We start from the raw sequence: 22,208 nt of genomic DNA on the forward strand, positions 1-22,208 counted from the left end.
AGTGGATAAAGAAAATGTGATATATATATATACACACACACACATACACACGCATACCTCATGGAATACCACTTAGCTGTAAAAAGGAATGAAATAATGGCATTTGCAGCAGCCTGGATGGAATTGAAGACCATTATTCTAAGTGAAGTAACTCAGGAATGGAAAACCAAACATCATATGTTATCACTCATAAATGGGAGCTAAGTTATGAGAATGCAAAGGTATAAGAATGATACAGTGGACTTTGGGGTACTGGGGGAAAGGGTGGGTGGATGGTGAGGGATAAAAGACTACACATGAGGTACAGCTACACATTAGGTACAGGAAGAATCAGCTGGATTCTTCCATTGTAAAGTTCCCAACCAACCTTTTACCTAGTGTTTGAGCATTTTTTGATGACCGTGACCTAAGTCCATTATTTCATTATATGTTGGAGAATAATTTTCTAATTTTATCATCCCTTTGTATCCATTACCTGGAATTCTGCTATGAAGAATTTTCCTCCATATAGTAATTGTTTGAAATCTTTTTCTCTCACAGCAGATAACGTGGTTTGAAAAATATTTTCTGTGGGCATTGACTGTATGAAATGCGAATGTGAAGTGGTTCCAGATGCAGTGGAAGTGGGAGGCTGAGGATCCCATGTAAGCACAGGCTTCCCTTCATCCTCTGTACCTGTAGCAGAGGAGCCCTTGGGCTCCAGCATTACAATTGGGGAATGCCCTGGTGAATAACACTGCCTGACCCCTGCCCTCACCAGGCTTACAGTGTGGGGTCCTAGAGACTGAAGGGTATGCCTCTAGTACAGAGAGGGTAGCCACTCGCCAGCTTCATGACTTTGGGGCTGTTGGCCATAGTCAACCTTGTTTCCTTATTTGTAAAGTGAGAATAAGAGTACTAACCTCACAGGATAGTTGTGAAGATTCATTGTGCTAGTGCCTATAAAATACTTGGCATAGTTTTGGCTGCATAACAATGCTTACCAAATGCTGGCTTGATTATTCTTATTGCAATACATTTTTTTTTTTAAGAGACAGTCTTGTTATGTTGCCCAGGCTGGAGTGCAATGGCTATTCACAGGTGAGATCCCACTGCTGATCAGCACAGGAGTTTTGACCTGTTCCATTTCTGACCTGTGCTGGATCACTCCTCCTTAGTCAACCCAGTGGTTCCCCGCTCCTGGGAGGTCATCATATTAATGCTGAACTTAATGTGGACACACCCAATTGGCATAGCTCACTACAGCCCAGAACTCCTGGACTCAAGTGATCTTCTCGCCTCAGCCTCTTGAGTCGCCAGGACTACTGACTATTGCATTGGTGTGTTAGGATTGCCATAACAAAGTATTTCAACGTGGGTGGCTTAAAAACAACAGAAATTTATTCTCTCATAGTTCTGGAGGCCAGAAATGGGAAATAAAGGTGCCAGTGGGCCCAGGCTCCTCCAAAGACTCTGGGTAGAATCCTCTCTTGCCTCTTCCCCACTTCTGGTGGTAGCTGGCAATCCCTGGTGTGCTATCACTTATACATGCATCGTGCCAATATCTGCTTCTGTCGCCACATGCCTGTCTTTTCCTTCTGTCTCTTCACATAGCACTCTCTCCTCTCTACATCTTCACATTGTCCTCTTAGAAAGATACCAGTCATATTGAGTTAAAGGCCCACCCTACTCCAGCATGACCTCATCTTAACTCATTACATCTGCAATGACTCCATTTCCAAATAAGCCGATGTTCTGAGGCACTGGGGTTTAGGACTTAACCTGTCTTTCTGGGGGATACAACTCAACGGATAACAATTGTGTACCCATACAACACCGAGTCATCCTACATCTTGACATATATGAGGGTTTCTTGTACTTCATTGTTTGATGTGGCAGAGCCACATTTCTTGCATTTTACTGTTTTCCTACTGGTTTTCTCTCAGATATGAGATGCTATGTAGTAGAGTGAGGATAAGATGAGCAGCTCTTCCACATTTAGACCCAGAGAAGACACTGGAATAAATCCTTCTCCACCTCCAAAGACAGGATAGGAGCAGGAAACATCAGCCAGAACATCTCCTATAAACAGCAGAAGCAGTACAGCCTTAGAGAACCCATCCATACCTCAGAACTTCCCAGCCAAGCTCATGCTGGCAGGTGCCCAGTGATTCTCCCGTCCGTATCACGACAAGCCTCGGAGTGAACTGTTTATTTATCAATTCTTAATTGAGTTGTTGTTTACTCATGATTGCCAGTGGATGAGTAATTTACTACAGAGTTCGAGGAGTCAGATAGTGAAGAGATCATTATAAAGAGAAATTATAATAAGAGTTCCCTGTACTCATGGGTCTGGTAATAAAAGATTGATATAATTAGATGGGGCTTGGTAACAAATACTATTACATTATGTCTGAATCTTATTTAAATATATTGGCCTTTTATCTTAAACTTATTAGTGGGTGGCTGTAGGTTATGTTGACACCTGCTAGCTCTTTTACTCTTGCAAAAGGAGGGCTGAGCTATAAAAAGGAGTCAATCATTTGATGTTTAGAAGCAATGGCAAGGTATTTGGGACAGTTCTCCCTGTTGATTTTTGGAGGAAGAGCAAGGTATAAGGGGAACTTAAGCTTTCACTTGGTCACAAACTTTCTGGATAACAAATTCATGACTGTGTTTCTCTGTACTGTGGCTGTGCCTACCTGGGAACCTTTAACTTGGCCAAAGTCATCCTTGAGAAAGCAGGTAAAGGAAAGGGCAGGAAATAATCTGACAGTGCAGTGAGAAAATGAGCTGTGGAGTAAGACAGGCCCGAGATGAAAACTTTGCCATAGTGGGTTGAGTGGTAGCCCCCACCCCCCCCAAAGATAGGGCTCCGTCCTATCCCTGGGATCTGTGAATGTGCCTTTCAGCAGAAAATGAGTTGTTGGAGATGTAACTAAGGATCTCAAGAAAAGATCATCCTGGATAGTCCAGGGTGGCTATAAATCGAATGACAAGTGTCCTTGCAATAGGCACCCAGAGGAGAGATTAATGGAGAAGAGATATGAAGATGGAGGTAGAGGTTGGAGTTATGTAGAGCTGTTAGGGAATAGATTTCTGTTGTTTTAAGCCACCAAATTTATGGTAGTTTGGTGCAAGATCCCTGGGAAACAAATATACCAGTTTTATAATAAATTGCTTATATGATTTTGGGCTAGACTCTTAATCTTTACAAGCCTCAGTTTTCTCATCTGTAAAAGTTGGGTTATTACACTTGTCTCTCAGTATCATGAGAACCGTGAAAGCTCACCTGACCCAGTGCCTGGTACATGACAGGCATTCAGTACACATCAGATTCCTTCTCCCATCACCTCCTACCCATTTTCCTACATGATGTTTCAACTTGAAATCTTTTTCATCTTCTCCGCCTCCTAAAATGTCTGCAAAACTAACAGCCCTCCCCTGAAGAATGTTCCATTCTTCAGGAGCTGTTCTTAGGACTGTCAAATTAGAGGAGAAAGCATGGTACAGCTGGTGTTTTTGCGGCATTTGGGTGAGAGCCATGTAGATATTAAAAGTTTTTCAAGTGCAGTTCGTTGAATGCGGCCCTATAGAGAAGCAGCTGAAGTCCACATTGTAGCTGCAGTGTGGCTGGCCAGCTGGGGTCTGTTTCCTTCACACAAGGAGGTCTCAGGGTACATTCCCAGCCATGGAGAAGAGACAACACATGTGAAGGGAGGGCGTATAATACTCTGGGCTGCAGAAAGAAGCCAATGTAAATGACTTTTTGCTGGATGTCTTTAGTTCATTGATTTTAGGCCTAGAAAGTCGTGATTGATTACATCCCACCAAATACAGGCTGGGGAAGTCAGTGTGGGAATTTAGAGCATGACTGATTTAATAAATGTTTTCAGAACCATGTATTCTTCTGAGGCATGAGAATGATGAGAAAAAGAACACTGGTTAAGAGCTAGCAGAGCTGGGGTCTGGCTTCATTTCTGTCCTTGATTAGCTGTGTGACTTTGAGCCAGTCATTTAACTTCTCCGAGGCTTCAACTTCACAGTGAGGTTTGTGGAGCCGTACATCTCAGTACTAGCATTCAATGGTTCCATGAAAACTCACAGTGATCCCCATGAGGTCAGTGTCCACCTATGTAGCACACGTATTTTGTTTGGCATGGCTGGGGAGAGGAGAATCACAGGAAGGCAACAAGGGAAAAAATTTTTTTGAAAATTGGATATTCTCTTCTATACACTATCCAGGGCTTCATCCATCATCCAGGGGAAAACCAGACATGTTTTAAAGACTTGAGACCTCCACTGCCTGGTCCTATTGAGGAACCTGTGTTAATGACAGTTTTGCCATCTCTAAATGGTATTGAAAATCCAGGGTCTGGGAATAAGTAGTCAGGGGAGCGCCTGGGGGCATGGTCCTGTTATAAGGTCGTAGTGTTGGTTTTTGGGACATTAGCCCACTTCCCATTGTCTGTTATGTTGAGGCCAGTTTTCATGTATGCTTCCCCATGTCTTCGAGCATATTCTGATCAATTCATTGATGGTGAGAGGCAAGGAAAGGGAAGGAAATAGACATTTTTTAAATGCCCATGATGAGCTCCCTACTGGGAAGGTTCTGTATTCACAGCCATCTTATGAGGCAATCACTTTACCCCTGTCTTATACATTATCAACCTGAGACTTGGAGATGTTGGGTAAGTTGGATAAAGTCACTAAATTATTAAGAAGCAGAGCCAGGAATTGAACACATGTCTGTGTGAGGGCCTGTGCTTTCTTTGCCTTGGCATCCTGCCTTTATACTATCACAGCTCTGGCATGCATTGTATACAATGCACTGGGCTGATGGGAAGTAGCAGTGGAGGAGGGGAGGATGGGGGTAAAGAGAACTATGTATCATTCTTGTTCTTGAACATATTATCTAATTAAACAAATAAAACTAGCATAAAGGGAATACGTGAGACAAGTTAACAATTTTATTTTATCAACAATATAAAAATTAGAGATACGATAATAGCAGCTAACATGTATTACATGGTATATATGCCAAATACTAAAGACTCTACAATTGTTTTCTCAATTATCACCATGATCCCATGTCCACATTTCACTGATGAGGAAGCTGAGACATAGAGAGACTTGGAAACTCTACCAAAGTTCACAGCCTTTGGACTTCCAGCGGTGAGCCAGGATTCCAATCCAGCCCGATTGGTTTCATGCGGTACTGCTGGTGTTACTAGTCATCAAATAAGGGAACGCAGGGCCCACAGTAGGCTCATTAGGAGAGATGAGTTTGGTTTGAAGTGGTCCTGGCTGACTGAAGGGAGGAAATGAAACTCAAAAAGCCTGTATGGAAATAACCTTGTGGTCACATCAGAGATCAGGTTTCTAATGCAGATTCTTACCAGCTCATGGTAGGACCTTGCAGTAGTTGCAGGGCTTTTCCCACACCTCCTCTCATGTCTCATGGCTAACAACCTATTTTCTTCTGCATTCTAATCTCCTGAGAATTCTCTCTAAAATGGAGGGATCATTAGAAGGCAGATATTTTTGGAGCATGTCTCCCCTGGGCCAAGCAAGTGCTTGGAACCAGGGGTGCAGGGAAAGCCGTACGAATCCACAGCTGACTGTGGGACAGCAATAGGGTCTGAGAGTGTTAGGTCCTGCAACCTTTCTTGAAGCACAGATAGGAGTGAGTGCCGCAGAATTATGGCCCTGGTTTAGTCCAACTGGCATTGCTTATGTAAAAGCAAGAGCTTTGTCAACTGCAATCCCACTTTAAAGGGTGTGTGGGATTGAAAGAAGATGGCTTGAAGGAAGAGACCAGTGCCTGTGCTCTGTCTTTGCATTGCACATGAGTGTCTCTTGTCCTGAAAGATCAGGTGGACCAGATAATTGCATAACAAAGATGGGTGCAGCGAAGGGATGAGGGGATACAAAAGGGGAGAGGCTACAAACAGCAGAGCCAGGTCAGGTCTTGGAGAGTAACTAGTCACAGATTGCAGTCAGATCCTGGGCTAAAATATTTTAAGTGAAAACAGTGGATTTAAATGCCATTAACAGAGCATGTATTCTGCAGGTTCTTTTATACCAGCCAGCTTCACTGATTCCAGTGACTATCTTGTCTTACCTCCTCTGTCCCTTACTCTTCACTCTTGCCACAGCTATCCCAGAATAGCTTAACTTTCCAGTGTTGCATATCAAGAAATTGTGAGTTGGAGAAAATAAAGTGACTTAAATAGATGACTGGTTATAGGGTTAAAATACAAAACTACATTTTCTGATTTCTAGTTTGATATTTCCCCACAATGCTGTACTGAAAGCATTTTTCTGTCTTTAAGGCATGGAGAAAAGTGAGGGAGTCTTGGGGTTTCTCAGAATTTGAGGCAACATCCTTAACATTGGGCAAGGTAGTCTGGCTATTAACCATGAAACCCTGTGGAGTGAGCTTAGTTGAAGGAGACTGAGCAAACCATTTCAGAGCCCAGGGCCTCTGTGACAACCAAACACATTTGCTCTTTGGAAAATAATTATAGATCCTTTTGAGAGATTCAGCTGTGGATAAAACTGGAATACTCTGGCTAGAAAAGTACTTACTATGAAATCCATTCACCTAGTGTGATAGATTGTTAAAAATGGCTACTTTTATTCCATCCCTTTATGCATGATTCCCCCCGGCCCCCTGTCCAGCAAGGTGTCTGTAATATTCCTCCTATCAAGAGTAGAGTTTCTCTACCCACCCCTTGAATCGGGGCTTGACCTTGTGACTTCTTCTGGTCAGTAGGGCATTAGCAAACATGAATGTATCAGAGGCTTAGAAAGTGTCTGCATGTGGGGCCCTACGCTCTTTTTGATACCCTGAGACTGCCATGTAAAGAGATTGGGGTACCTTCCAGAGGTTGAGAATATTTGGAGCAGACAAAAGTCATCCCAGCAGAGACTCCCTGGACCAAAGTGAAGGCACCTGCATTTTTTGCTAAAATGTCTAAGTGGAAGGGTATTGTTATATGCAGTCGTATCATGTTTCCTCAAATAATGGGGAAAGGACACAGGTTCCATATATGCTTGTGAATCCAGCCGTCTTCATTGGAAAGCATGTGGCCTGCAGAGATTCAGTGGAATGACCTTACCCCAATAGTCCAGGACAGTGGCTCTCAATTAGGAGCTACTTTGACTCCCAAGAGTCACTTAATAATGTCTGGATACATTTTTAATTTTTGTACCCCCAGGGCAGAAGTATGCTACTGGCATGTAGTGGATATCGGCTAGGGATGCTGCCGAACATCCTACCATGCACAGGACAGTCCCCACAACCAAGAATGATCTGGTCAAAATGATCAAGTCCGAAGTATTAATAGTGTTGAGGTTGAGATACCCTGGTCTGGGCAATTGTTGACTTCATGTCAGGTTTTTCAGAGTTCCTTAACTTATCTAGCCAATACTTCACCAGCCTCATCTTCTTCAAGAGCAAGCTCTCTCTTTGGGAGTCTCTGAAGAGTCCGTCAAAAACATAACTTAACATCCTGAGAGATGCCTCTTTAGGGTTGGATGAAGATGATTTTCTAATTTTAAAATGCCTTCCTAGCCCCAGATTTTGTGCTTATATTTCAGAGAAGTAGATTGAATGCCTGAGGGAAGGACATGGATCAAGGTGGGAAGTCAGACGTAAGCAGAGCTACATTTGCGGAAAGTTTGAGTTCAGTTTAATTTTTGCTTATGGACTACAAAGATGGCCATCACCTCTAAACCTTGGAGAATTCTAAACTTTTTCTGGGAGAGGAACATCTCTGTCACATCTGCCACAGCGGACGGCTTTGTGCCGGATAACATATCATTGGCTTGAAAACAGAGTGAGCATGTGTGGAAGGGCCTGTAATTTTTAATATGGCATTGACCATAATTTATCATGTCATACCACCCACTCACAGCAGCCTCATCGTATGAAATGCTAAATGCCTTTCTTATCAACACTTGATGGGAAAATGCTGTTCTGGCATCTTCCTCTAAGGGAAACAGAAATCTAACCATGTTCCTTCCAGCCTAGAACTCTGTACACAAAGATCAGACTTGTTTTTCTCCCTGAAAATTTATAGATATTTACAAGGACTCATATCCTGTTTGCTATTTAGAGGGGCAATGGAGTGAGAAAGAATTATGTAGCAAGTTTCTTTTTCTTGAGATTTGCTCAAGCTGCTCTGTGACTTAAAAAACTCAGATACTACTCCCCATTTTTATGGGCGGCTTGCTGTTTTCTGTTCTTGATTTCCTCACCGACTTTCTTGGCAAAGCTATGCTTCAGTACTCCTAGCGGGTGGCTAGATTCTCAGTGAGATGCTTTTGTCATAAAATACTGACCCTAGAAAAGGAGGTTCAATTCATGATCCAGGGTGAAGTCCTTGTGTTAGTCCTATTAAAAAACCAACTTTTACTGAGTGTTCCAAGACTGGATTCTTTCTTCCCTGTTGTTGGCGGCTCTCAGTAGGTGCAGACTTTCTGCAGAACTCCGATGGCACCCATGAAGGAGGAGGAATCCACTCTTATGGTATTAGAGTTTTATGAACCCTTTCTTAATATTAGAATGGAATCCTACAGCCAAGAGAAAACTGTGTCTCACATTCAAAGAGGCAGACAATTGGAACCTTCTGAAAAATTTTAAAGAAATAGAAAGTGTTGCTTCTTTTTAAATATTTTCTTGGGTTTGATCACTTAATAATTTTTAATAGATCACAATACTGCATTTTCAGGTAGATCAACTAAAATGCTTAGAGAATGGGTTCTGTTTAATTTAATTCCCTAGTTAACTTACAGCAAACCACGATTTATTTATTTATTTATTTATTTATTTTTATTTATTTTTTGAGACAGTTTCACTCTTGTTGCCCAGGCTGGAGTGCAATAGCACGATCTTCGCGCACTGCAACTTCAGCCTCCCAGGTTCAAGTGATTCTCTTGCCTCAGCCAGCTGGGATTACAGGCATGTGCTACCTCGTCCGGCTAATTTTTTTCTTTTGTAATTTTAGTAGTAATTAGGTTTCAGCATGTTGGCTACGTTGGTCTTGAACTCCTGACTTCAGGTGATCCGCCTGCCTCGGCCTCCCAAAGTGCTGGGATTACAGGTGTGAGCCACCTCACTCAGCCACAAATTTTTCATTTAACACAGTTGAATATGATTTCATGACTAGGGTTCTCGTTGCTGAGTTATCATTCTTCAGCTGGAGAAGGGGAGAGGGAAGGTGCACTGATTGCCAAAGATCCCCTGGCATTTTGTGAAGCAAGACTGAAAGATGTATCCTGGAAAAAATTCATTAGTTTGACTCTCTTTTTAACTGCATTCCTATAAATTGAGACTTTACTCATTTAAGGTGGTTATGAGAATTGAGTGGATAAAATGAGTTACAGCGGGTGGCACATTGCAAGCTTTTGATGGTAAATTATGGATATTAGGATGTGTATGTACTTTCATTTGTAAGTAATGAGTTTTATAAAATGTTATGGTACATTTCTAGACTGACCTTGAAGGAGAATACTAAGATAACTTTGGAGAACCAAAAAATGAAAAAAGTGTATCCGTTTCTCATCATGAATAGGTTTCAAATCTTGTATTTGGAGCATTTAAATTTAAGTTTGAAGAAGGACAAGGACTGAGGTCACATCTTTCTCCATTGGACATTCTTTCTGATGAATAAGTACTAAAACTGCTTTGAATTTGGTTTCCCCCTTAGATAAGAATTTATTTTTTCCATACGATCTTTTCTTTGCACCTGAAGGAGCATTGAGGGTGAAAAATAGAGGCCTGTTTCCTGTTCCTAACTGGAGCCCTCCAAGGTTGTCAAACTAGAGCAACAACTTTGTGGGATTTATGCCTGGGACCTGTCAAAGTAGAATTATCATAGCAAACCCTCTCTGCTATCAATCAAAGTGGTATTGGGGATGGCAAGGGCAGGCATTTTTCAAATTTCTTTACTGTGCATATTTAGTCTTGTGCCTGGGGGAGGAAGAGCTCCTTTGAACAGTTCTTGTAGATTTCTTTTCCATCAGATGGCAGCTCACAAAACTACTTAATCTTCCCCAAAGGGCTTCTCTCATTGGCCTGCTGAGAAAAACAGCCAAGGATGAGAGAAGGGGGAAGACAGGGGCAATCCAACAGCAAATCCTAGAAAATAAGGCATTGCTTTCAGAGGACGCACGGTCTAAGTTTGGTCACACTGATGTCACGACTTAGAAAAGCACACTGTCCATTGAAGGTTATCTCCCGTCATTTCTAAGTACCTTGTGGACATTTAGCAACAGCACAAAGCTGACACTGCTATCATAGTGCTGTGAGTATTCTTCTGTCCTCCAGAGCCATTTCCCACATTTGTCAAGACAAAGGTTGAAGGGGACCGGACAAGGGAAATGGGTCACCCATTCATTCCCGTCTGTCAGAGGTTTGCTTTGTCATGATAACATTCAAGGAGCATGTTTATCTATCCTGCTACTGGAGGTTAAGGCAAGGGTAACAAAAAGAAGAGAAGAAACCCTGTTTGAAAAGTTTACAAATCCTGCCCTGAGGGCTGTAAACAGAATCCAGCCGGTGGTGGAGCGTGTTAAATACTGCCACATTGATAGGGACCTGGTTCCCTGGCACTAGAAATCCACTCATGTAAACAGAGGAACTGTTGCTGTGAATCGGGTCTGTTTTGACTTAAAGTCTAAGAAACACATTGCCTTCAAAGTGAATTCTTAGGTGTCACTTCCCATAAGTTATGGCAGAAGATTACAAAGCTACTGATATAACATATTAGTTTGATGGACAGAATTATACCCCCAACGCTTCCTGCTCTCCCCAATGACGCACACTAACTTAGTGTGCTGTGACAGCTGCCTTGATTTACCACCAGTCTGGGAGGCCAACCGGGAGAAGGAACGTTCACATGGACGCAGGGCCTGAGACTGGCCTGGAGCCTAGTTTATAAAGCTGCCCTGTAATTCACCACAAATGTGTCACCATTAAAAGAGGAAAAAAGGATTGCAGATAATAAATACTCTTTAATTTATTAGCTAACAACAAAGAGATCAGAGCCAGTTGTGATGTGATTGTTTGACATAATATTGTCAAGGAAAAAAAAGCTAAGTTGACCAGAGAGGTAAATTACACATTCAAGCAGATGCATCAACTCTTGGCTTGTCATAAGCCCAGCTAAACAAAACACCACACAGAGGGGAGGACTGGCCAAGAGCAGAGCCATTTATCTCTGAAAGAGACATATTCAAGAGCAAGTGAAATAAGACATAGTTCTTTTGGACTTGGTCAGAGGCCAGGTTTTAACTGTTATAAATTAAATGTTTTGTGTATAGGATTTGGCAATTCTAGTTGCCTTTGTCATGGCAGGGAGATGTTAGGTTTTTCTGCCTGTCTTAAACTCATGGTTTGGTCAGCTGGGGTGTGTGTCCCTACTGCTAGATACTGGAGGATCAGTACCTTCTGGTAATTAGCAGATATTGGGAAGGTTTCTTATGTGGCTTGTGATAAAATCAGTGGCTTTAGAAACACTTGTAATCGCCTTTGTTTTCTGCGATTCTTCCTCTGCGATTGTTTAGCAATACACACACAGGTCACCAGGCGGGGATTCATACTGATGTTAGAGTCGTGGAACCTGAGGATTGGAAGAAACATTTCATCCCACATCCCACCCAGGACATGCAGACGGTTGTGTATGAGTGGGGCAACTTCCAGGGAGGCCAGGCATCTGTCGCGTGTTATTGTGATAGAGCTCAGAGTCAACCAGTGCCTGCTGGGCTTTTATTTTTTAAGCTACTGCCCAGAAAAACTCTCCCATCCCTTGCTTGGGAAATTGAGTTTTCAGATCTAAGTGGGTACTTTTGCTTCGTTTTGCGTATTATGGGTCCTTGGGTTTAGCCTATTGTTAGAACACAGATTTCTGGGTTTTATTCAACAATCTGGAGGCAAGGATAGAGTCCTGAGGGTAGGTTTAAGGACATTGATTCATGGATCAACATTTTTTTTTTTGGGTGTAGTTAATTGATCTGCTATGAATTGACCTGCATCTCATTTATTTTATTTGTTGCAAAGCAATATCATGGGGGATTTTTGTTAGATGTCTTATTGAAATCAATGTATAATGTTTATGGTCTCACTGATCTACCAGCTGAATAACTATTTCTAAAAGAGCTAGAAGGCAGGGAGAGAGAGAGACAGAGAGAAAGGGAGTGGAGAAGAGAGAGAGAGAGAGAGAGAGAGAGAGATTGATTTGGCCTTACTCGTTCTAGGTAAAAAGGTGTACTAGCTCTTACAAATCGCTACTATCTTTTCAACTTGCTCATATATCATATATTTAATATAATTTTTCACAATTGTAGTGTCTTATTATTTTTAGAATCTTGTTCCTCCTTAAAAAAATCAACAAAAATATGAAATTTGCCCAAATTTGCTTTTGATCTTTATTTTTTCAAATATTAGTAATATTGTTTCCATGATCAGATCTATAAGAATTATTTTACTGTTGCTATCGTAAAATAAGATACTACTTGTATAGGTCTAGAGACCAGGCTTCTCCTGTCTTGTAAGCTCTCTAGGGCCTCATTCTTTCATTTTTTTTTCTTTTTTACTTTTCACTCATCAGTCTAGCCTAAAGATATAATTTCATGATGGAGAAAATAATGACAAAACAAGAGCTTAGTTTTAATCATTCTGCCTCTTCTCTGTCATTTGGGATTTCTTTTTTTAAAAACCATTTTCCAACAGTAGACTTACTTTCTTCCTTTGAGCATTGTTTTCATAAGTGACTTCTTAAAATCTGAGTTCATAGAATGTGCCCCATACAATTATACTAGTTTGGTTTCTTTCACTGCTTCCCCATCCTCAAGCTTCCCCAACCTTCCTTGTTGTCAGTTTTCATAATTATATACTCAGAATTTCACTTTTAGTAGCATCCTTCCTTCTGGAATTTCATGTCCTATTAGGATCAATATCTGTGGAAATACTATACTATACTGTACTGTACTATACTATACTATACTATACTGTACTGTACTGTACTGTACTGTACTATACTGAAATGCTATAGTCTCTTAAAAATAAAGCAAACCCAATCAAGAGTATTCATATATTTGTGTTCCAAAATATGCAAAGTTATCTCCAATTAGGCACGGTCACTTTCTCCTAGGGGTCTCATATCTTCCATACCACCAATCTTTTTATTTTATAAGTTTGATCATGTTGGCATTTGTTCTGCTATATAATATATATTATGTTGCTACGTTTTAAATATGTTCACTAAATGCACTTCTGCCTAATTTTCCTGGTATCCAAAAAGGATTTTCCCTCTTCACCTCTTCTCTCCCCTCTCTCTATTGGAAATACCTTTCTTTTGAACAAGGTGTTCTCCTCCACTGTCACATTCAGGGCATGATGACCCATCACCATGTGTTTAGTTCAAGTTCCTTTTATTTTAGGAAGTTAGGACCAGTTTTATAGGAACAATGTCCTTGTATCATGTCAACTCCCTGTTCAAAAACCTTCAAGACCTCCTCCTCGCATTTGGGATACAGCCACAAACCCTTAGCCTGGCTTCTAAGTCCACTTAACCTTGACCTCAACGTACTTTTTTAGACTAACCTTCCAGGCTTTCCCTATTTACACTCAGCCTTTCAAATTAACTGATCTGCTCATATCCAGCAACATGATTTGTTCTTTTATTCGTTCACCTCTTTGGGCTTTCCCCCAGACCTTTTCTAGTTTTCTATTAATTAGAAGGTAAGTCACTAAAAAGGTCATTAAAATCAAATGTCTTTCATTGACTTTTGTTTTTTTCTCTATGAAGAATAAAATAATTTTATGGTGCAAAATGAACTTTCGAAGACTAAGAAAGAACATAAAGTTTGGGGCCAACCAAAATTAAAAGTGACTTACAATTAATACTACCAAAGAAGGCAACCTTCCGCTGTCCTTTAAGTCAGCAAGGATTTACGAGAGTGCTTGATGATTGTGTGTTGCATTTCCTCTGTTGGAAATGATACCTAGAATTTTAGAAGCATAGATTCTGAAGGATGACTTCATTCTAAGGATATTAGGAGCCCACTGTTACCCATCTCAACCTTGGGTACCTGTAATACACTGACATTCGTACACATGGCTACATATCATTCTTATTATTCAGTCCACAGCCATTGCCAGGATAGATAAAAAGCAACCGTCATTTCATATCAGACCAAGCTAGGAAAGTACATCTTTCCTCAACCAAGAAGATGGAGTATGAACCAGACCACATGGCCCAGTGGATGGGAATTGATAGTGCATATAGTAGCTTTAAAGCAGCGTCGAGCAAAATAGATTTAAATCATTCTGAAAGAAATAAATCCTAACAATGGATACATTGTGCTGAATGAAATGAAGCTCACAAAAGAATTGATTAGGAAGTATACCAAATGGAATAAAATGTAGCAGAAAGGCACGTATTGGAGAGAATAAAATATGTTTCAGTCTGAAGGGGATTGAATTTACTAAGATACAACCGACCAGCTATAAAGCAGATGAATAAAATATGTAGTCAAGTCAAATGGACATTCAATGGGAATAGGTTTATATAGATCAATGGCATCATGTGATCAGTTTCATTCTTCTAATTCTATGACTCATTGTGTAATATCTTTAGCTCTCTCAAGAAAATCTGGGGCTTTACCTGAATCCTGAAAGAGGGAACTCACCTTAAAGGGTGTATGATTAATTGGAAATTAATTGGAAATAAGTTATTGTTTGTTGGCTTGTCTTGGTCCAGAGAACCATGATAATTTTCTGGAATTAGAAGGATTTTACAGTAAATTGCAATAGAGTATCACAGTGAAGACTATTTAAGCATTTTCTTCCAATGAAAACTTAGTTCTACCTGGTCACTGTGCTGAAATGCTTAAAGCCATCAATGATCTTCATTTCTCTTTCTAGGAAACTTGGAAATTTTAGGTCAATATTGAAATCATCTTGCTGGAAATTTTCTCCCACATGCAAACATATTCATTAAACACTTCCGTTGTGCTTCAGACGGAGTCCTTTGGAGAATATCATTCTCAACATGAATGAAACTTATTTCCAGTGTTATTCACAGTGGCATATCAAGGGCAGGGGGACGAGAGTGGTCTACTCCAGGTACAGACAATGAGGGGATGCATTGTTTGTAGAAAACTTTGAAACAATAATAAAACCAACTAAAATTTTATGTATATTCTATTATCACCATGTACTGGCAATTCAGGCAATTAAAGTGATAAAAATACTCGTCTCTGGAAAAAAGCTGTCAGTCTAAATAATTGCCAGGAGTTCTGTTGTATTTGAAAATAATGACTATTATTGTTAATGTTTATTACATTTTAACACAGTTAAAAGTTTATCTTTTAAGACACATTGTATTCTACATGGAGTTAATCTGGAGAACTCCTAGCTCTCCAGGAAGCCTTAGCATACATGAACTTAGCTATAAATTCATAGTGGTTTGGAATTATTAGAGATCACATCACAGTCAGTATCTCTAAAACCTTAGTAGCATGTATTTCTGCGTTTGAACAATATATTTGAACTAGGCAGTCACAGAAAAATGATTGAGAGATAAAGAAACAGGTCTTGAGTTAGTTCTGTCATTCAGTGAGACTACTTGGAGCATTTACTTGTACTTAATATTTAAAACAATAAAATACAAACCATGAAGTGTACTATTTTTTCTTTGGTAATTGCAAATTTAAGTTTATGCATGAATAACTCAAATATATTTGAATAATAGCTTTACATTAAAAATTTAATTTTCTTTTTAGTTGTTAATTATTTCAAAACAAAAGCAAATGAAGAAAAAATAATAATTACTAATTACATGATTATAACTGAAAAGAATTTTGTTTTACGGAGGAAGGGGTTATTAAAAATTATCTGTTCTGGGTATCAAATATGCTAGCTATGGCACTGGGTATTTTTTTTTTTTTTTTTTTGAGACAAAGTCTCACTCTTGTTGCCCAGGCTGGAGTGCAATGGCATGATCTCAGCTCACTGCAACCTCTGGCTCCCAGGTTTAAGTGATTCTCCTGCCTCAGCCTCCTGAGTAGCTGGGAATACAGGTGTCTGCCACCATGCCCAGCTAATTTTTGTATTTTTAGTAGAGATGGGGTTTCATCATGTTGGCCAGGCTGGTCTCGAACTCCTGACCTCAGGTAATACGCCTGCCTCAGCCTCCCAAAGTGCTGGGATTATAGGTGTGAGCCACCACGGCCGGCCAGCATTGGGTATTTTTATTTTTATTTTGGTTACAGATGATAAAACAATTCAAATTGCTAAAAAAATATATAATTTGATACTTTATTAATTACCTTTTATTTTGCAACAAACCACCTCAAAATTTAATGGCTTAAAATATTAGCTATATATAAGGTCACAGTCCTGTGGGTTGGCTGGATGCTTCCTCTCTGGACTGACTCAGTTGGGGCTGTATGGTCGCAAATTTCCTCACATGTCTGGGGCTCAGCTGAGATGGCTGGAATAGCTTTCCATGTGATCTCTCTTCTTCCAGGAAGCTAGCCTGGGCGTGTTATGTGGTGGGAGAAAGGTTCCCCTAACAGGAGAAGGAAAACTCCATGCTCAAGTACCTTTTAGGCATTTACTTGCATAACATTTGTTAATGACTCATTGGACAAAACATGTTACATGGCCAAGTCCACACACTAGGGGTGGAGAACAAGACTCTACCTCTTGATGGAAGAGTGGTAAGGTTACATTGCCCAGGGAAGAATATATAGAGGGAAAAGGAATTTTTGCAGCATTTTTTTGTGAATAATCTACCACCTACCCATAAGGGTTGTGCTATCTCCAGGTATTCAAGTAACATTGGCAGTAATTTCCATCTGCATACTTTGTCTCAGTTCTACTTTTTTATGTAGTTCATATAGCCTTTTTAAATTAAATGTATTTTTTTTACTTGGCACATAATACTTGTACATATTTATGGGATACCTATTGATGTTTCAATACGTATAATGTATTGCATGATCAGATCAGTGTAATTAGCTTATCCCTCATCTCAAACATTTTTCATTTCTTTATGTTGGGAACATTCAATATCCTTCTTCTAGCTATTTGGAATGATATAATATATTATTGTTAACTGTAATCATTTACAATGTTTTTTTTAACATGATAAATTATTCCTCTTTTCTGGCTGTAATTTTTCATCCTTTAACAAATCTCCCTAACCCTCTCTTTGTTTTACCCTTCCCAGCCTCTTGTATTATCTCTTCCACTTTTCATTTCTATGAGATCATCTTTTTTTAGCTTCCACAATATGAGTGAGAACATGTGGTGTTTAGTTAGTTCTGTTCCTGACTTATTTCACTTAACATAATATCCTCCAGTTTTATCCATGTTGCCATGAATGACAGGATTTAATTTATTTTTATGGCTGAGTGGTATTCCTTTGTGTGTATATATATCACATTTTCTTTATCTGCTATTCTGTTGTTGGATACCTAGGCTTAGTCCATATCTTGCCTATTGTGAATACTGCTTCAAATAAACATGGGAGTGCAGATGTCTTTTTGATATGATGATTTCCTTTCCTTTATATACATTCTTAGTAGAAGGATTTTTGGATCATATGGTAGTTTTATTTGTAGTTTTTAAGGAACCTTGATACTGTTCTCCATAGTGGCTGTACTAATTTACATTCCCACCAACAGTGTAAAGAGTTCCCTTTTTTCACTGTCCTCACCAACATTTGTTATTTTTTGTCTTTTTGATAATGGCCATCCTAACTGGGGTGAGATGATATCTCATTGGTGTTTTGATTTATGTTTCCTTGATGATTAGTGATGTTGAGTATTTGAAAATATATTTCTTGGCCATTTGTATGTCTTCTTTTGAGCAATGTCTGTTCAGATCATTTGCCCCTTTTCATTCTTAATTTTTTCCTTCACTCATTGGTTGTTCAGGAGTATGTTGTTTGATTTCCATGTATCCGTACAGTTTCCAGCATTCCTTTTGTTATTGACTTCTAGTTTTATTCTATTGTTGTCTGAGAAGATGCTTGATATAATTTTGATTGATCAAAATTTGTTGAGACTTGTTTTGTGGCGTAACATATGGTCTATCCTGGAGAATGTTGCATCTGCTGATAAGAATGTGTATTCTGTAGCTGTTGGGTAAAATGTTACTTAAATGTCTGTTAAGTTCATTTGGTCTCTGGTGCAGTTTAATTCCAACATTTCTTTGTTGATTTTCTTTCTAGATGATCTGTCCAATGCTGAGAGTAAGGTGTTGAAGTCCCTTAGCTATTATTGTATTGGGGTCTATCTCTCCCTTTAGATCTAATAATTTGTTTTATATATATATCAGTGCTCTGGTGCATATATATTTATAATTCTTATATTCTCTTGCTTAATTGATTCCTTTGTTGTATAATATCCTTCTTTATCTCTTTTTAGAACTTTGACTTGAAGTGTGTTTTGACTGATATAAGTGTAGCTACTTATGCTTGCTTTTGGTTTCTCCTAGTGTGGGATATATCTTTCCATCTCTTCAGTTCAAGTCTATAGATGTCTTTACATGTGAGGTGAGGGTGAGTCTCTTGTCGACAGCATATAATTGGATCTTTTTCTTTTTAAATCCATTCATCTTGTCTATGTTTTTTAACTGGATAATTTAATCCATTTACATTCAAGGTTATTATTGATAGGTGAGGACTTACTCTTGTCATTTTATTCATTGTTTCCTGGTTGTTTGGTATATCTTGTTCTTTACTTCCTCACTTATTATTTAATTTTGCACTTGGATATTCTCTGTAGTGACAGGTTTCTCTTTTTCTTTTGTGTATTGCCTTGCTTCTTTTCTCTTTCTTCCTTGTGTATTGTCTCTACCAGCGAGTTTTACAGCCATTTTTTGCATGTTTTCATGATGGTGATTATTATTTTCCAGATGTAAGGCTTCCTTGAGAATTTCTTGTAAGGCCAATCTAGTGGTGATAAATCTACTTAGTTTTAGCTTGTCTGAAAAAGATTTTATTTCTCCTTAATTTCTAAAGGATAGCTTTGCTAGGTATAATATTCTTGGCTGGCATTTTTTTTTCTTTTAGTACTTTGAATATGTCATCCCATTCTCTCTTGGCCTATAAGGTTTCTGCTGAGAACCCATTATTAATGTAATGAGGGTTCCCTTATATGTGACTTGATGCTTTTCTCTTGCTGTTTTTAGGATTCAATCTTTGTCTTTGACTTTTGACAATTTGAGTATAATGTGCTTCCAAGAAAACCTGTTTGGAGTGACTCTATTTGCAGTTCCTTGATCTTCCTGGATCTGGATGTCTATCTTTCTCCCAGGACTTGGAAAGTTTTCAGCTATTAATTCATTAAGTATGTTTTCTGCACCCTTTTCCTTCTCTTAAATATATGAACTACACAAATTCATATGCCATCCTTGTGCAGGGGCCATGCTAATCTTCTCTGTATCATTATAATTTAAGTATAGGTACCACTGAAGTGAGCATTTTTAAGAAATAAATTTTGATAAGATGGCCAATATCAGCAAATGGATTACTTCTTGCCAGCTTAGCAACCCCACTGGAAAGAGAGCTGTTTCCAATAGTTCAAGACAAAATTTGAAGACTGACTTTTATTGGCTGGATTGGCTTGCATTTCTTTTCTTTTTTTTCTTCTTCTTCTTTTTTTTTTTTTGAGACAGGGTCTCACTTTGTCGCCCAGGCTGGAGTGCAGTGGCGTGATCTCAGGTCACTGCAAGCTCTGCCTCCTGGGTTCATGCCATTCTCCTGCCTCAGTCTCCTGAGTAGCTGGGACTACAGGCGCCTGCCACCACGCCTGGCTAATTTTTTTTTTTTTTTTGCATTTTTTAGTAGAGACGGGATTTCACCATGTTAGCCAGAATGGTCTCGATCTCCTGACCTCGAGATCCACCCGCCTCGGCCTCCCAAAGTGCTGGTTAAAGGCGTGAGCCACTGCACCCAGCCGGCTTGTGTTTCAATGTTTGAACTAATCACCTGGGTCAGACCCACACCTCCTACCAGGAACTGGGCTCAGGTCCATCAGAATCATATGAAAAGAAAGGTGGAAAGCACTGGTTCTTAAAAAAAAAAAAATGACACCCTGGTTGTTATGAAATGAAGAGTGAATTAACACTGGACATGCAAAAATAAGAGCCTTTGACTACACTCTTGTGCTTAGGTCATAGTATCAAGGAGATAATTAGCTTTAGGCATTTCTACTTAGGTTTATTGTTATTTATACTCACTTCTCGTAAGCCTTGAAAAGCAACACACATACCTTCAATAATGAGTCTGCAAGTTGAACCTTAAATATTTGCTTTACATATTTTTTGAAAGTCATATGTGCAAAAACATTTTTATACACACACTTATAAAGATAGATAACATTTCTGCAGGATGAACCCATAATGTAAACTCGTTGATGAGCCACATGTGCACAACAGGTGGATTATGACTAAAAAACAAATTTAGAATGACATTTGAGCCATCTTGATAGGTTTATGGAGTTGTTGGAGAAGGAAAAATATTAGTGGGGAACAAAATTGTTGGCAATAAAATTAGAAAACAAGCCTCATGCAATCTCAGCTACTTGAGAGGCTGAGGTGGGAGGATCATTGAGGTTAGGAATTCAAGGCCACCCTGGGCAACATAGCAAGACCCTGTCTCTAAAAAAATAAAAAATAAATTAGTCAGATATGGTGGTATTCACTGGTAGTCCCAACTATCCAGGAGGCAGAGGTGGGAGGATCACTTGAGCCTAGGAGTTCAAGGTATGTGCATGCCACTGTACTCCAGCCTGGACAACAACATGAGACTCCATTTCTTAAAGAAAACCAAAAGCCTTCAAATGCTTATAATCTAGAATCAGGAATCACCTGGGTTCTCAGTGACTGAAATCTTTACCACCAGTGTTCACTCATGCTAGCCTCATGCTCCCAACCTGCTCCACTCATGCATCTGCTTCTCATCAGCATGCTTTATTTTCTGAATGATTCTCAGTGAAAAGAACAAAGTGGGGTGATGGAAAGTACAGTCACTTGGCATTCAGGTTTAGGTTCTGGCTCTGGCACTGTGTGACGTTTACAAGTCTTTTCCCATTTCTGGGTCTCAGCCTCATCTTCTGTCAAGTGAAAGATTAAGGTAACTGATCTCAAATAACTCTCTGGCATATATGTGTTCGGCACCTGCATCTTCTCTGATTGGTCTTGGGTTATTCAACATCTTTCCTCTGCAACTTACTTGGCCCTAGGCTTGGAGAACGGGCACTAACTTCTTCCGTACAGATTCTTTCTCAAGCTTCCAAATCCATGGCCTTTAGTTCTGAGGTTCTGCTGGTCCCTGTTTTTTTCCCCAAAGTGAACCCTCTTGACAAATTCATGCTTTCCAGCAAGTTTACCAGGGGAAGTCATGCTGGCCGGGGTAACTTGTGACACTCTGTTTCCACAGCTGGCTCTGGCCTGTGCCTGATTGCTGCTGTGCCTGATTGTTGCCAGCCATTTGCCCTTTCTTAAGCCCTTGCTAACCATTTTCTTTACAGAATATACATGTTGTATGCCCTAATATAATTTTTCTCATAAGGAAATAGAATCATTTTCATAGAACTTTGCAATGTTGTTAACATTAGCATTTTGGGGAAAGTCTTCTTTGTAGTTGTTTATAATCTCATTTTCAAATTGAAAAAAAAATTCAAATGCTATCTTCAGAAGGATACGTTCCAAACATTAAATGACTGATCTTTACTTTGGAAGATACCTCTTGGGTCACCTTTTCATCTCTAGAAAGTTGATTACAAGGCAAACTTGTTTCTGATGAAGTGTTTCAATGTGCTTTATTATAATCTGGGACCACAAAAGGAATTTCCAACAAAATTTTTTTTTTTAAAGATCATCAATTTATCTCATTCTCTCTCTTTCTTATGCTTTTGCAAAAAATGTTTGTCAGTTTACAGCAATATGAAATTCAAAGAAAAATCAAAATAGAAAAAAATGGAGTTGATGTGCTATTTTAATTTGGTGATGATTCTACTGAGGCATTGTTTCCAAGCTTGCACGATGGTTGCTTTATCTTTTTTGCCTTTTAGACTCAATAAGATATTCTTCCATAGCACATTGCTCAAGCTTCTACATAACTCATCTCACATATTTACAGTGTTTTGTCCCATTGGACTATAAGCCCAGGCAGGGATGGGAGCTTGTTCATTCTTGGATCCCT

The 22,208-nt window shown here is 39.4% G+C and overlaps 1 protein-coding gene and 1 non-coding gene across 2 annotated transcripts in view; one reads left to right on the forward strand and one right to left on the reverse strand.

Moving 5' to 3' along the window:
* The window catches only part of LRMDA (leucine rich melanocyte differentiation associated), a 1,136,435-nt gene that overhangs the window by 809,225 nt on the left and 305,002 nt on the right, over positions 1-22,208 (forward strand). The gene's annotated exons all lie outside the window — the stretch shown is intronic.
* LOC112423911 (U6 spliceosomal RNA) lies at positions 19,381-19,482 on the reverse strand. Its single transcript, XR_003014517.1, has one exon. It is a non-coding gene; the product is annotated as a U6 spliceosomal RNA (small nuclear RNA).

Source organism: Macaca nemestrina, chromosome 9 (assembly GCF_043159975.1).
Source record: "Macaca nemestrina isolate mMacNem1 chromosome 9, mMacNem.hap1, whole genome shotgun sequence".
Lineage (NCBI taxonomy): Eukaryota > Metazoa > Chordata > Mammalia > Primates > Cercopithecidae > Macaca > Macaca nemestrina.